Source organism: Homalodisca vitripennis, chromosome 7 (assembly GCF_021130785.1).
Source record: "Homalodisca vitripennis isolate AUS2020 chromosome 7, UT_GWSS_2.1, whole genome shotgun sequence".
Classification (NCBI taxonomy): Eukaryota; Metazoa; Arthropoda; class Insecta; order Hemiptera; family Cicadellidae; genus Homalodisca; species Homalodisca vitripennis.
In genome coordinates, this window is record NC_060213.1 from 71,194,790 (window position 1) to 71,207,402 (window position 12,613).

The window sequence follows — 12,613 nt, forward strand, 5'->3', positions numbered from 1 at the left end:
ATCCAATATAATGAACATATAAATTTTAATTATCAATTGAGATGAAGTTATATTAAATTATGTATTTATAAAATCGTGTAATAGTCAAAGTCGTAATTTTTTCTATTTTTACGTGGTGACATTTGGATCACAAGACCCTACATGTAGTGCTGAGGTGTAATACACACCTTCGTTAATTTTACGAGGATAAAAGTTGCGTTAAAAGGAGTAAGTAAATTTCACAACCACTGCAACTCATACTCGTGCTCTGTCAAAATTATACCACAGGAGTTTGCTACTAGGCGAATTTACATTCTTCTACTGTATGTTATCAGTTATACTGCAAATATGTATATTATGAGGTCAGTCTCCTAAAGATATGAAAAATTAAAAATGAAATGAAAAATTCTTTATTTTTACAGGCAAAGTTAGGGGCGCATGGCCCTTTCTAACACTTAACCTGCGACAAAGTAAAATATAAAACATTAAATAAATATCGTAACAATAAAAAATATATAATAATTATAATAAAATAAAGGAATAATCACATTTACACAATGTGGTGAAATTAAAGTAATATTTTAACGTGTTACAATTAAAATTTAACACATTAATAAATTAACTATCTCTGTTATTCTTAAAGCATATAAAATAAAATCATATTCTTAACATACAAGTAAATTAAAGTATTTATTGCTAATGAATCCTAACTTATATCACACACAATCTCACATTCATCCCTCTGCCAGTATCATTCCCAAAGCATCTCAGGCCGGAACTGCCCCGGCTACATACATACATACATATCTTTCAGTTTAATATTGAATGAACTAGTTTTAAAACTTTCATGGATCTTTGATCTTTTAATTTTAATTTTAGAATATTTGTTGACTGAATATAGTACGGTGTGATGTGGTGCTCCCTTCTCACATCGTAAACGTAACGTATACAATAGTTTTGAGTTCTTTACAGCTTCTCACGACGCACTATAAAGATATATCTGCTTATATATTTTGCTGAGCACAAAGTAAGTTGAGTAAATGAAATGTTGCTGTCTGTGTGTTTGTTCAAGATTATGATTACTTATAGACTATTATAAAACGAAATGTTTGAGGGTAAATCTGACGATTTTAACTACTTGCGATAACTTACACACAATTAAATAGAGCATTTGGAGTATCTTATTCCTCAGAAGTTGATTAATTAAATTGAAAAAAATAATCATTTCAAATTTAATACTTCTCATAATATATATTTTTGAGTGCTCTACACACAAATATAACACTAGTTATACCGTAAAATTATAATTTGTTTTCATAACTATGAAACAGTAATTTTGGCCCAGCAAATTTGCATCAGGATTAAACCGATAATTGAAAAACTTTGTAGAGAGAGGATGTTTAGGGAAACTTTTAATTAGCCTACAGATTAACCATGCAGAAAAACGCTGGAGAATATCTCCTGCAAACCCTAACACAATTTTATAAAGATACCTGTATTGTTAGTATAAACTAATAGTGCATTATATTATTAAAGAAAAGTCGTTTCAAGTGATTATAATAGTAAAGGTTAATTTTTTGAGAAAAAATATATACAATATATTTAATTTTATTAACTTTTTTTCAACACGCGGAATGGTACAGTATTAAAGACACCGAATATATATATATATATATATATATCTTTATATAATTTTTGTAAGAACTGTATTTTTAGCGTCATAGAGTATTCTGAAATTTTAAAATTTACATTGCTGTCAGAGTTTTCACGAAGCCTATCTCTCGTACGTCTAGACAGATGTTACTTTTTTGCCTCTCTCTCTATCTATCTTCCTGTATATCTGTCTTTCTCTCTCTGTCTTCCTCTGCCTCCGTCTCTCTGCCTGTCTCTCTGTATGTCTATCCGTTTGTCTCTCTCTCTCTCTCTCTCTCTCTCTCTCTCTCTATCTATCTATCTCTCTCTCTCTGTGTCAATTTTTCTGTCTATTTGTCTGCCCCTCATTGTCTATCCGTATACCTCTGTGTATGTCGGTCTCTCAGTCCGTCTCTCTGCTATATCTCTGTCTGTATATCGGTCTGTTTCTCTGCTCGTTTCACTGTCTGTCTCTCTAAATATCTAAGAAGTGACTTTGGATAATATTAATAAAATCAATATTAATCGTGCAACTATTGTAACCCGAAGGTAATTACAATAAAACAATATTATTTTTTGTAAAAGAATATCTCACTGCCAAAAGCCCAGATGAAAAATTCCTATATTTGTGGATTAAGAATATACAATTAAATAATTTGGAATAAATGCTCTTTCTTTACGATAGCTTTTAATATTGGAAACACGTGTTTACCATAATCAATAAAAGTTATTAAATTATTCGTTTGTTTACAAAAAGAGTTCTATGATTCATGGGTAGTTCTAGGAAAAAATAGTCATATGTGTGTTGGATTCCGTGCCGATTGTGATGAGCCAGAATGAGTGCGCTCTATCGTGCAAATAAACGTAATATAACATTTTATTCCTCCGATTATTCAGTCTATTCTCTTCTGTTGTAATTATTATAACACGCGCAACATGTTTTTACTTATTTATGTCTTAAGGAAATTGCTTACTATTAAAAAAATACAGCAATATCCTGTACAAATGCCATTACTATAATCTCCTTTGAAATGTATAGGTAATATATTTCATTTAGTGGATACAGGTCTGTTATTATAATTATGTTTTTGAAATAATTATAATTTAATTTTTCAACAATTGTTTAGCTATAAATATAAATCAAAATTTAAACACGAGAAACTTATCTATAAATAAAGCTATAACTTCTAAAATAATACCTTTAAAATTTTAAAGTTTGTATTGTGTATAAGGCATGCTTATACATGGTTCTGATTTAAAAATGGCCCTAACTTGCTGTAATTCTTAATTGGTCTTGTTAAAATAATTCTACTGAATAAATGCAATAAGAATCTTCACTCGCTATAAATATTAATTAACAATTATTTTCCAAATGTTTTAGAATTAATTATAATTTATTTTTAAAATAATTGTTTTGCTACAAATATAAATCAAAATTCAAACACGAGAAACATAGCTACGAATGAAGCTATAACTTCTAAAATTATATTTTTAAAATTGTATGGTTTTTTCTTTAGAGAGGCATGCTTATACATAGTTCTGATTACAAAATGGCCTAAATTCCTTAATTTCCTGTAATTTCTTATTGGTCTTGTTAAAGTAATTCTACTGTTTATTGTATTTAGTAAATACAATAAAAGTCTTAACTCGCTATAAATATTAAGTAACAGTTATTATCCGAATGAAAGTCGAATGCACCATACTAAATGAAAGTTAGGCATTAAAATTATATCGACCCCAGCAATTATATTGTTCCTGCCCTACCTATACAGTATTTGGCTATCCTTTACCCACAGTCAGAATCTAGCGAGGTAAGAAGTATTCCTTGACCTAGTAACTCCCAACTGTACTAATTAACACTCAGTCATAATCTAAGTAAGTAATAATGGTTGTGCGTAGTAGTTATAACTTTGATGATTCATAGTAAAAAGCATAGATTTACCTTTAAATTAGTTGGTTACCTTTATGGTATATTACATAATAGGCAGTAGGCCTATTGCAATTTACCGTATGGAAGAAAACTATTGTGTAAAGTTCGATTTGTGTTTTCTAATTTGTCAAAGCATTTGGCTGTATTATTCTAGACTTGATCGACATCACGTGTGTTTTTCGTAGCTTCTCTTCTCGTTTATTCATGAATAAGAATCCTTTATGGATTTAAAGATAAAAAAACAGACTTAAACATCACTGACAGTAGAGTATTTAATTTTGACTCTTCAGGTGACTAAGCTTTACTGTTCCATTAGTATTTCGCTTGGAGCTATTTCTAGAAACCAATAAATTTCCATTTCTATTTTAAACCCAATTTATATTGAATAAAAGGCGCAGTAAAAAATAATATCAGCAATAAACAATAGAATATTCAAACATTGACGTGCTCAATAAGTGAATATTTTGACATTGAAAGTGATGTAGGAGCAGAGGCTTGTCACCAAGTGAAGTGTCGCTATTCATGGGACCTGAAATATTCAAGCAGTTGTAAATAATGTGGGTGGTAAGAGTGAACGGGGGTAGGTCACATTAAAAAACATCCAACTTTCAGCTTTGACATCCCTCTAGAGTGGTAATAATATTGAGAATTTTAAAGGTTGCCCAACTTGACGTTGGATGCTCAATAGACATATAATAAAATTATGTTATAACAAGGTGTCAGTGTTGTAAGGTGAAAAAAGATTACGTGTGATCACTATTATTTTATATATATATATATATATATATATATATATATAATTTTATATTGTACAGCTTCCGTTCAATATAATAATTTTTGAAGATCTAAAAAATATATACTATTATAATTTAAAATATTTTATAACTAAGCACTAAGTCGTGCGTATCAATATATTTATATGAAATCTGTACAAAATGTCAAAGAAAGGTCATTGAAGACAGTTACATGTTTTTTTATACAGAATATTATAATAATGCTTTCTTACCATACATGTTACTTCATTTATGATAAAAATAAATGAAATAATGTTTATCAAACTATGCTGGTCTTGATGTAAAATTGAATGTTGTATTATTGCTTGCTTTAGTGTTTTATTAATTATTCTATTCGTGCTGTGGTTCTGAATTTTTAAAATTTCAGGATCTGTGCTATGGTCATATGATACTTAAGAATACTTTATAAGCCAGTATTTTTATCTCCTATGGCAGAGTAGTTTATTAATAAATACACCCATAGTGTATCAAATGCATACAATAATTACGATAGAATTATACAAGGAAAAGTAAAATGTCAACTTCAAAAAATTATAAAATAGTAGTCTCTTCATATTCCATGAGTTACCATGCCTAATTAAAGAGACATTAATACAGACAATAAACCGCCCATAGAGTGGTTATGTTATAGTATTACTATATATTTATATATGCGGTAAGTAATTTTTTAGGATTTCCTTATTCTAAAAAGTGTAATACTAGCAGCAATGATGTTTCTTAATCATCTTACCTGGATTATAGAACTACAGAAAATTAAATACGATTACGAAGTATAAATAAAAATAGGATAAGCCGATATAATGCTATTTTGTATGTTAATAATTTAATAAAATATTATTCCCTAAACGGTATAATTAACTGAATGATATTCAATTTAAATGTATAACTATTGTAATAATTACAGGGATTGTTATTAAAAATTATTATTACAATAATTTTAATACAATTGGTTTATACATGCAAAGAATAAATGTTAATTATCTATTACTTTTGCATATAGAGTTTTGTAATTTATTTAACATTGTATTAATGAAATGAATAATACAAAATTAGACCCTAAACTAACAGGTTCATAATGCAATACAAAAATAAATGTTTTCTATTTCATAAAGATGACAAATCTATTTTTAATCATGAAAATTTTGCGAAATGCAGCAAAAATGTATATTTATCATGCAGAGTTGAGTATATTTTGTTAAAACAGAATCTGGGACTCAAATCCCAACTGCAACCAGGCGCGGCTCCAGGGGGGGGCCACGGGGCTTTTGCCCCCCCCGAGAATCAGGCTCGGATGGCAAAAATTAGGCATTTTACGCGAGACTTAGGACCTAGAACAGAGAGCGACAAAGCGCGTGGCGGTCGGGCGGTCGCGCGGTGTGCGGCCAGCGCGCGCGCGCGCTTGGGGGCTAGCTGGCTTGGCTTGACACGAGACACCTCTCTGTTGGTGCCGCGGCCGTCGCGTCGCGCCCGCCTCCAAGAAGACGCCGCCCTCCTGCAGCTCAGCGCCGAATTGGAATTATGGTACAGTAAGTGGTCGAGAGGGGATCCAAACAACTTACCAAAGTCAAAGTCATCTGCAGATGTTCTTCAATCTTGCGATAAGGAGGCATACCAGTTAATTAACCACCTCTTAGTTATTTTGACTACCCTCCCTGTGAGCAACGCAACCCCAGAAAGGTCATTTTCAGGATTGAGGCGTCTTAAGACGTGGCTAAGAAGCACAATGCGCCAAGACCGCTTAACTGGATTGGCCCTCATGCTTACGCACAGAGATGTTAATGTAGATATTGAAAAAGTAATAGATAGATTTGCTAAGACGAGAGGTGGTAAGCATCGGCTAGAATTTGCTTTGGATTAATTAAGCTTGACAGTGTAGTAGTAGAAATTGGAAATTCGATATGTTATGTTTTTAGAATTGTTCATGAATAAAATACTCTTATTGCACTGTACCATTAATGTGCCCTCATTTTTCTTCGTGTAAACACTTCCCCATTCCCTGTTTCTCATTTCACGATTTTTTTGGGTTTTATTGCCCCTGTAAGTAGGCAACCTGCACGGTTTGCCCCCCCCCCGAGAAGTCATTCTGGAGCCGCGCCTGACTGCAACTCGATTAAAACTGGAGCGGAACATTCAAGACAAGGGAGTAAGGGTAAATACACGGCCTGAGTAATAGATTACTCTCCCTAGGGCTACCAATCCCCCCCCCAAGAAAAGACTCCAAGAAAGATATCCCTCTCCAACGGAGAAACAAAAACATGTACATGGAATTATTTACTTCTAAAATTTAAGTGTTATCTAAGTATTTTCCGCTATTTATATAAATTGTATATTAAGTAATTAAAGGAGTACCTTACAAAGGCCATATAGCAGTGTGAAACGGGAGTGACAACATAAACTAATGTTCGTTATAAATAATGATCTACAAGGTCATTACTTAGGTCACTACTTATACACATAGTAGTGACGGAGTAAAAAGGAATGAAATGAAAAATGGAATGAAATGAAATGAAATATGCCTTTATTTAAGAGACAGTGATACCGCATTAACAAACAATCAGATATAAAATAAGTAGAACTGTTTCTAAACAGTTCGTGTAATCTCACAAAATTCTACTGAAACAATTCAGATGTTTGAGTTGGTGTTCATAAATTGGAGCTTGATACAGTTTCTTAGATAAGAACAACAGGGAGGAAATTGTAGCGTCGACTCAAGAAATGTTACAGTACATAATCAATTTAGTTGAATGTGTAATAAAACTAAAACAAAAGAACTAAGCATTTACTAAATGAAAGTGGTTTTGTAAAACGGACGACGTTGTCTATAGATTTTCAGATAGGTATATAAATAATGTAATATCAATATTTAGCGTAATTTATTTTATTGATTATGCCCAAATGTAATTCCTAAATTAATGTGAAAATGTTATATTTTCAATAACTGTAAGAAAAGTGCAAGCTATAAACAGTGAACAAAATCAAATGTTCCTTAAAGTAATTTTGTGTAAATTATTTTATAAAGACATTATTTTTCAACATGCATGTTGTCCTTTTATTGGACATATAAAAGATATTAGGGTAAAAGTTGTGCAGTCATAAAGCAAAACCTTTTATTAGTAGACGCTTCAAAATAAAAATAAAAAAATATACTGGTACATTCTCGTGTTTCTAGGCAAGAAAATGTTACGTGGTAGTGACAGAAATGCATTTGCATAAAGCCTTCTAGTGTTTATATACATTTACAATTCAAGTACTCCTTGGGGAGGTTAAATCTGTCAGTTAATTCGTATAATTAGTGCTTCATTAAATATAATACCTGCAGATCAATTCACATTGTATGTTTCAATAAGCTGGATAATACAATTTGTTGAAATATTAGTAAAAATATAATAAATTAAGTAAATGTCCCGTATTACTTTGAAAGAAAAAAATACCATCAGCTGCTGAAGGAAACATCCACTAAACAAGTTAATATCGATAAAAAGCGCCTTATTGAATATAAACGATCAGTTACGTCACCGTGAAAACAAGTCTATAATTCACTCTTGATGCTGTTTTGTGTCAAAGAGGCTTGGGTTATGAACACCCTTAGTAAGACTAACAACTACTCGCTTTTCAGGAATGTCAGTGTTATATAAACGCAGTATAATCTCACAGACCAGACGACAAGCCAAACACGTAAAATAAACTTAATAGCTAGCACTGAAAATGTATGTTTTTATTTTTTTTAGGTTGTAAAGGGCCTAAATATTGATAGTTAACGATACATATACATATAGTAATATTCTAATTTAACTAGATAACGATATAAAAATAAATTAAAGCTAAAAAATGTAACAGATTGCGTATTTTTTTCCAAAAATTAATCTAAAGGGATTCACTAGATGCAAATTGACATTCAATAATATAAACTACAAACGAAATAACGCTTAAAAACAAATCAATTTATTTAACCCATTGAGTGCCAGGGATCTCATTACGAGACGATTGTAAAAACACGCTTGAGTGCCGAGCGTCTCGCTCCGAGACAATACATTCCTATGCGAAGTGTGCCGGAGTCTCGGAACGAGACGATTTCTATTTCATTTGTAGTATCTCTATAACTTATCCCATACTGTCTGATACCATACCAAAGGCAATACATGAACTAACATTACATTTTCAACTATTATTTCGACTTTTAAATGCGGTTAGGTGATGTAAACCACTATCCATAATACAACAGTTTTACAGTTGGTTCGCGATCGCGATCGCGGTGTCGTGATGAATAGCGGAACATTTTTGAGGTTATATAATTGCGCGTTTTTATTAGTTAAAATGTTTCTAAGTTATATTAGATGTTAAAATTAATAAAAAAGTGATAACAGTCAATTCCGAGTGTCCATGAAGACAGTGTTGTAGAGTTTGATTGAACATTGCCTGAATAAGGTTATCTTTATGTTTTGAGTTTTATTTGAGTTATTATTATATTATATTACACTTGATTTTGCACTGTTTTAAATGGCTTTTATTATTAAAGTTTAGAAAAGAATTTAAAAAAGCTTTTTATGTTGAAAAATAAACTTTAACTGAATATTTTCCAAAACCATGTGCTTTTTAACAAAACAAACCTATAGCGCTTGAATAATTTTTATAATTGTGTTTATTGTACAATATTACGTTATTACACATGATTTAAGGGTTTTTCAAATCCTCTTTATCATCAAGGAATTAACATTTAAAAGTAAATTTGTCTTATATTAGTTATTTTACCTAAAACTGGATTTTTATTTAGTTTCCCTAGAAAAGTCACTGTCTAAAGTGAGTTTTAATTTTCTTTTAAATATATAAATATCTTATTGTTATATATTTTTCTGATGGAAAATTCATTTAACTTTAAAACGAATCAAAAAGAATCTTTTAATGATCATAAATAATTGGATTTTTTCTGAAACCTTGCGTATTACTAAACATAATCTGTAGCAAATAACTATTCACAAAAATTTTGTTTGTGGTACAATATTAGGTTATTACACATAATTTTGGGTTGGTTTTACATTATCTTTAACATTAAAGTATTGAAAGTTCAAAATAAAATTTTTTTTTATAATAGTTATTGTACCTCAAACTTGATTATTACTTTGTTCCCATGGAAATGTTGCTGTTTAAAGTTATTTTTTAATTAAAAATAAAAAAAATTTAAATGTTAAATATTTTCTGATACGTAATTAATTTACCTTTAAAAATAGGTAAAAAGAAGATTTTATGATAAACAAAATGTATACCAATTTTTTCCTAAAACCTTGCTTTTTCGTCCAAAACTCTCTGGCACTTTTCGCAGCCACACAAAAAATAACTCGGCACTTTTCAACATGGATTTGATTTTATCTCTTCCACTAAAAGGGTTAAACTCAACAATAACAAGATAGTAAATTACATACGATTTACTAAATACGTTGCTTTAAAAAGTAAAAGAGACTCTCTATCACAGATTCATCGTCACATTAGACATTTTACACCGATCCTGGTAGACTTAGACCTCATGTGATTCATGGTCATCTAGCACTTTCTGCACTGTAGAAGCAGTGTTGCATATGTCGCGGATCAGCTGGTAGCATACGGTAGCCGTGCATCATTAGCGTGTGTTCTAGTCGAAGATGCCTTAAAACTATCTCTTTTCGGGAAGGTTCTGCCAGAACGATGTGTTCCATCGTATAACAATGTCTTTGATTGATCGTAGTTTATTATTTTCGATTGCCTTCCTCTCAAACTCTAACTAGCTTTTATTTTAGCCCCTACCACAGGGACAATGTCTGATGCCACTATCCACGTGGAGAAAGGCTGGAGTTGAAGTGCATTTTAGGTCCTTTATCTGCCAGCTCGTTCCTGAAAATTCCTACATGACCTGGGACTTAGAAACGAATGTGAAAACCACAACTTCAGATGTAGGAAAGTGTTCCATACATCCCAAACAAGTATATTCTAATATCACCTATACCTTATAAGGCCCTAAGGGATTCCGATCAGACCGCCAACTACCCAGTTCTAGACCATATTACACTTAAACTCTTTTTATGGCTGCGAGTTCTACAGTAAAAATCGATTAATTATTAGAAATTTTGAGGGTGTACCGAATATCCGCGGTAATGAAAGCGCAGGCTGTTCCCGAATTTTCTTTCCACCGGCCGTATAAAGTACTTCGTATTGTGCGAGAATATTTATCTGTAGTCGGAATTCCTACCGACTACTTCTGATGTTGACTAATTCTTAAAATTATATGTACTAATATTGATGGAAGGCTTAAAACACTGCAGGATGAGACTTTACAGGGGTGTGAAATTCTAACTTTCTATATATCTAGACATACACTTTCGGTACAGACTCTAACCCTAACAGGGAAAGGTGTCTTGTTCAAGCTTGATACGATTCTTAAAAATTAGTTGTTATCAATTAATTATGAAGGCAGGCTCGTCTGGTTTGGCAGATATTGTATAAAACAAATTTAGGGATAGTTGGGTTCTTCTATAGGCAAGAGATGGTTCACCTGTTTCTCTAAGAAGACTGGTAATACGAGTTTAGCGAAATGCTCCAGTGGAAAGTCCACGGAGTTTTGAATTGTATCCATCATATTTATAACACTGGGTCTTTCTAAGCCATATGCTTGACATCCGTATTCTAAATAAGAACATATGGTTGCTTTATAGAACTTGAGCATACAACTCCTGTCTGTCCCCATTGAGTTACACTCAAAGAACTAAGAATGTTGAGCCACATTAAACATTTTCTCCCCAAATTGAGATGTGAGATGTGACACTAAGTGACTTGATTGAGACTTGGGATGGTGGCCAGTGTAGTTCACTAGTCATTATCGACTACTCAAATGTTTTTCACTCAATTAGTCCTTTTTTATTTAGGCAAGCCATAAAGTACAAAAAATGGATTTTGGTTGGCAAAACCAGGTTGCAGATCGATAGCCAACCATGTGCCAGTTTTAGGGCACATGTGAGTATAGATCCGTAATTGAGAATGATTGCCTGCTTCTCATCTCACAGTCCCATTAGCCTGTTGCCCTCTGATTGCAATTTCAAACCATCATTAATATGAATGGAAACTGACTGAGAAGATCCTACAGCCTACAGATCTTAAAAGGTCATAAAATAAAGTAGAGGTGGTGTACATAAACAACCAATTGTTATTTTAAGGTAATTCTCTAATTCTATAGATACTGTCTAAGATTTGTGTTGATAATTAAAGCGTCGCCTGGTGGTTAATAATGAATTAATACCAATACTAGATATTTATTGAAGTTAAATAAATAAAAATACCTTTTATAGTGACGGAAGGTATTATGATTATTTAGTTTTCATCGTGAGTAGAGACCTAACTTTGTTTATTAAATACAATTTATTTCGGGCCACTTACTGTTTATTAGCATCTTTAGATCTTTCCAGTGGCTTCGAAACCAATTGTTCTACAGTAGCATCATTTTTACATTTTGTTTTTTTTTCATAAAAGGTTCAAATTGCGTTATTTCATCGTAATCTTTGTGTCTTTAAATTGCGTTTTCTTTGTTTCTTTACAGGACAGAAAGTACTATGTAGCAAATCACATTCCGGCTGTAAAATAAAAGTGATCCTCAACCACGTCATCTTTATGTAGTGACATTTTAGATGACTTCGATAAGGACAGATTAGTTTTCCTAACTGGCGTGCTATGCACTGGACGGTCGACAAGACTAAGCAGATAAAGAAACGAAAAAGGTGAAGTACTACTGGACAGTTCCAGAGCTGGGTAGAAGAAGGTTGGACTAAAATATAAAAATAGTGTAATTTCATTTCGTAACGAAGTAATATGGAGGTCCCATGAAGGGAGCATGATGTAAGTGGAAATGATGACATACTCAGCTCGGGTACCCCGTGGTCACCAACCACATACTCATAACGATTATGATGCCCTGGGGGATCACTCTCTATGTTATTCCCCTAACAACTTCCTAATTGTTCAGAATAGGTTTCTTCATAGGAGTATTTATTCATAGCTTCAGAGTAGGAGTATTTTTCTGCAAAAAAATATAACCAAACGAATAATATTACACATACGCCGGAAATTTTCTAGTAAACTAGTATATATTTAGGTTAAAGCAGCGATTCTCAAACTTTTTAATTCGAGCCCCCCTGCATAATCCAGCTGGTAGTCGGGCCCCCCTACATTTAAGCGTACTATATAAGTGAGTAAATGTTTAAATTTTACAGTAAATTTGTATTTGTTTAGCTTTGTACATTTTATACATACTACATTATAG